The sequence below is a fragment of the Schistocerca piceifrons genome, unplaced genomic scaffold (assembly GCF_021461385.2).
Source record: "Schistocerca piceifrons isolate TAMUIC-IGC-003096 unplaced genomic scaffold, iqSchPice1.1 HiC_scaffold_1544, whole genome shotgun sequence".
In the NCBI taxonomy this organism is placed as follows: domain Eukaryota; kingdom Metazoa; phylum Arthropoda; class Insecta; order Orthoptera; family Acrididae; genus Schistocerca; species Schistocerca piceifrons.
Window position 1 is genome coordinate 4613873 of NW_025727396.1, and position 5297 is coordinate 4619169.

Below are 5297 nucleotides of genomic sequence, written 5' to 3' on the forward strand. Positions count from 1 at the left end.
TAGAGAGTAGGAAGAGTCAGTCTTCTTATACTTAAGTCGGCACTGTGCTTTTTTATGTAATTCCGAAGAAATTTCTGTGTTTCATCGTCAATAAGAAGGTCAGAGGGATACAGTAAACCTGAAGTGAAGCATCGGAATCTATAAGTAGTGTCACAGTAATGGTTCAAAACTTAGTCAGTAAGAAGAGTCAGTCTTCTTGTACTTATGATGGCATTGTGCCTTTTTATTAAATCCCGATGCAATTTCTGTGTTTCATCGTCAATAAGAAGGTCCAAGGGATACGGTGAACATATAGTTAGGCATCGGAATCTAAAACTGGTCTCACAGGAAATGTACAAATCATAGTCAGTAAGAAGAGTCAGTCTTCTTATACTTAATTCGGCTTTGTGCCTTTTGTATTTAATTCCGAAGCAATTTCTGTGTTTCATCGTCAATAAGAAGGTCCAAGGGATACAGTAAACGTATAGTGAAGCATCAGAACCTAAAACTGGTCTCACAGGAAATGTTCAAAACATAGTCAGTAAGAAGAGTCAGTCTTCTTGTACTTAAGTCGGCACTGTGCCGTTTGCATTTAATTCCGATGCAATTTCTGTGTTTCATCGTCAATAAGAATGTCAGAGGGATACAGTAAACCTGAAGTGAAGCATCGGAATCTATAACTAGTGTCACAGGAATGGTTCAAAACATAGACAGTAATAAGAGTCAGTCTTCTTATACTTAAGTCGGCTTTGTGCCTTTTGTATTTAATTCCGAAGCAATTCATGTGTTTCATCGTCAATAAGAAGGTCCAAGGGATACAGTAAACGTATAGTGAAGCATCAGAATCTAAAATTGGTCTCACAGGAAATGTTCAAAACATAGTCAGTAAGAAGAGTCAGTCTTCTTGTACTTAAGTCGGCACTGTGCCGTTTGCATTTAATTCCGATGCAATTTCTGTGTTTCATCGTCAATAAGAATGTCAGAGGGATACAGTACACCTGAAGTGATGCATCGGAATCCGTAACTAGTGTCACAGGAATGGTTCAAATCATAGACAGTAAGAAGAGTCAGTATTCTTGTACTTAAGTCTGCATTGTGCCTTTTCTATTTAGTTCCGATGCAATTTCTGTGTTCCATCATCAAGAAGAAGGGCAGAGGGATGCAGTAAACCTGAAGTGAATCATCGGAATCTGTAACTAGTGTCACAGAAGAGGTTAAAACGTATACAGTAAGAAGAGTCTGTCGTCTTTTACTTAAGTCGAAATTGTGCCTTTTGTATTTAATTCCGATGCAATTTCTGTGTTTCAACGTCAATAAGAAGGTCAGAGGGATACAGTAAAAGTGAAGTGAAGCATCTGAATCTATAACTAGTGTCACAGTAATGGTTCAAAGCATAGACAGTAGGAAGAGTCAGTCTTCTTGTACTGAAGTCGGCATTGTGCCTTTTCTATTTAATTCCGATGAAATTTCTGTGTTTCATCGTGAATAAGAAGGTCAGAGGGATACAGTAAACCTGAAGTGAAGCATCGGAATCTATAACTAGTGTCACAGGAATGGTTCAAAAAGAGACAGTAGGAGGAGTCAGTCTTCTTGTACTTAAGTCGGCATTGTGCCTTTTCTATTTAATTCCGATGCAAATTCTGTGTTTCGTCGACAATAAGAAGATCCAAGGGATACAGTAAACCTGAAGTGAAGCATCGGAATTTATAACTAGTTTCACAGTAATGGTTCAAAACATAGACAGTAAGAAGAGTCTGTCTTCTTGTACTTAAGTCGGCAATGTGCCTTTTCTATTTAATTCCGATGCTATTTCTGTGTTTCATCGTCAATAAGAGGGTCAGAGGGTTACAGTAAACCTGAAGTGAAGCATCGGAATCTATAACTAGTGTCACAGTAATCGTTCAAAACATAGACAATAGGAAGGGTCAGTCTTCTTGTACTTAAGTCGGCATTGTGCCTTTCCTATTTAATTCCGATTTAATTTCTGTGTTTCGTCGTCAATAAGAAGGACCAAGGGATGCAGTATACCTGAAGTGAAGCATTGGAATGTATAACTAGTGTCACAGGAATGGTTCAAAACATAGACAGTAAGAAGAGTCAGTCCTCATGTACTTAAGTCGGCATTGTGCCTTTTGTATTTAATTCCGATGCAATTTCTGTGTTTCATCGACAATAATAAGGTCAGAGGGATACAGTAAACCTGAAGTGAGGCATCGGAATCTATAACTAGTGTCACAGGAATGGTTCAAAACATAGACAGTAAGAAGAGTCAGCCTTCTTGTACTTAAGTCGGCATTGTGCCTTTCTTTTTAATTCCGATGCAATTTCTGTGTTACATCATCAATAAGAAAGCCAGAGGGATACAGTAAACCTGAAGTGAAGCATCGGAATCTATAACTAGTGTCACAGGAATGGTTCAAAACATAGACAGTAAGAAGAGTCAGTCTTCTTGTACTTAAGTCGGCATTGTGCCTTTCCTATTTAATTCCGATGCAATTTCTGTGTTTCGTCGTCAATAAGAGGGGTCATGGGATGCAGTAAACCTGAAGTGAGGCATCGGAATCCATAACTAGTGACACAGGAATGGTTCAAAAGATAGACAGTAAGAAGAGTCAGTCCTCTGGTACTTAAGTCGGCATTGTGCCTTTTGTATTTAATTCCGATACAATATCTGTGTTTCATCGTCAATAAGAAGGTCAGAGGGATACAGTAAACCTGAAGTGAAGCATCGGAATCTATAACTAGTGTCACAGGAACGGTTCAAAACATAGACAGCGGGAAGAGTCGGTCATCTTGTACTTAAGTTGGCATTGTGCCTTTTCTATTTAATTCCGTTGCAATTTCTGTGTTTCGTCGTCAATGAGAAGGTCCCAGGGATACAGTAAACCTGAAGTGAAGCATCGGAATCTATAACTAGTGTCATGGGAATGGTTCAAAACTTAGACAGTAAGATGAGTCAGTCTACTTCTACGTAAGTCGGCATAGTGCCTTTTGTATTTAATTCCGATGCAATTTCTGTGTTTCATCGTCAATATGATGGTCAGAGGGATACAGTAAACCTGAAGTGAAGCAACGGAATCTATAACTAGAGTCACGGGAATGGTTCAAAACATAGAGAGTAGGAAGAGTCAGTCTTCTTATACTTAAGTCGGCACTGTGCCTTTTTTATGTAATTCCGAAGAAATTTCTGTGTTTCATCGTCAATAAGAAGGTCAGAGGGATACAGTAAACCTGAAGTGAAGCATCGGAATCTATAAGTAGTGTCGCAGTAATGGTTCAAAACTTAGTCAGTAAGAAGAGTCAGTCTTGTTGTACTTAAGTTGGCATTGTGCCTTTTTGTTAAATCCCGATGCAATTTCTGTGTTTCATCGTCAATAAGAAGGTCCAAGGGATACGGTAAACATATAGTGAGGCATCGGAATCTAAAACTGGTCTCACAGGAAATGTTCAAATCATAGTCAGTAAGAAGAGTCAGTCTTCTTGTACTTAAGTCGGCACTGTGCCGTTTGCATTTAATTCCGATGCAATTTCTGTGTTTCATCGTCAATAAGAATGTCAGAGGGATACAGTAAACCTGAAGTGAAGCATCGGAATCTATAACTAGTGTCACAGGAATGCTTCAAAACATAGACAGTAAGAAGAGTCAGTCTTCTTGTACTTAAATCGGATTTGTGCCTTTTGAATTTCATTCCGATACTATTTCTGTGTTTCATCGTCGATAAGGAGGTCCAAGGGATACAGTAAACCTGAAGTGGAGCATCGGAATCTATAACTAGTGTCACAGGAATTTTTCAAAACATAGACAGTTGGAAGAGTCAGTCTTCTTGTACTTAAGTTGGCATTTTGCTTTTTCTATTTAATTCCGATGCAATTTCTGTGTTTCGTCGTCAATAAGGAGGTCACAGGGATACAGTAAACATGAAGTGAAGCGTGGGAATCTATAACTAGTGTCACAGGAATTGTTCAAAACATAGAGAGTAAGAAGAGTCACTCTTCTTGTACTTAAGTCGGCATTGTGCCTTTTGTAATTAATTCCGATGCAATTTCTGTGTTTCATCGTCAATAAGAAGGTAAGAGGTATATAGTAAAACTGAAGTGAAGCGTCAGAATCTATAACTAGTGTCACAGGAATGGTTCAAAACATAGACAGTAAGAAGAGTCAGTCTACTTGTACTTAAGTCGTCATTGTGCCTTTTGTATTTAATCCCGATGCAGTTTCTGTGTTTCATCGTCAATTAGAAAGTCCAAGGGATACAGTATGAAACGTCCCATTTTGTACTATTTTGCATGACTGTGCTTAAACTGACACACAATATTTTTAGCGCAACGCAATCTGACTATCAAAGATCCCTGCAAAAGAATGGCCCTGACTAACATTAAACTATACCTCTCACAAATCACTTACCTCAGAAAAATCTTCGCTGCTCAAGCTACTGCTATACAGCGAGCGCCACTACTGCCAGCTAAAAAAAAAGATTCAAACTATGGGAGGCACTAACTACTGATAGGGATAGTTAGCAAATGAAAGATATTAATAGAGAACAAACAATGTACTTACCTTAATATCATCACAAGTCTTAATATATATATATCAGTTCATGACAAATTACAAATCTCCGCCATCTCTCTCCCCACATTCACCACTGCTGGCGGCTCACCTCCAACTGCGCAACGCTACGCGCTGTTCACAGCCAGCTGCCGCTGCCCAACACTACAATGGCGAGTATTACAACAATGCAAAGCAGACACAGACTGCCCACAGCACAGCCAGTGATTTTCATACAGAGGTGGCGTTACCAATGAAAAAACCTAAACAGCCTACTTACATAGCCCCCATGCTCCCCACAAAAATTTTTACAAATAGGATTGGGCAGTGGCCAATACAGAGTTGAAAAAAATTTTTCATAATTACAATAACAAAGAAATCAAATGCACACACTTATTGATACAACGTTGGTCAAAAGCTAAAATTTTGTCACAGTCCATAAAGACAGTCCTGATCATTCATTACGGTAAAATATAGTGTTTTTCTCAAAGTCTGAGCAGTAGAAGAAAATGCACACGGAAGTAGTGGATTTCCATGCAGTCTTTTTCTTCCTTATTCGGAGGTGTTTTCTGGCCTTGCTCTTCATATGCATTTACAAATTTCAGTGATTTGTGTCGTCCTGCCTGAGGGCTTGAGATTGCACTTTTTGTGGTACTGTCAAGTCGCTTCTCTGCACAAGCATCAGCATGTGATGCAATATATTCCGAACTAAATTTACACTTGCATACTGGACACATCACTTCATCATTCTCTTCAATTGCTGAATTGCTGT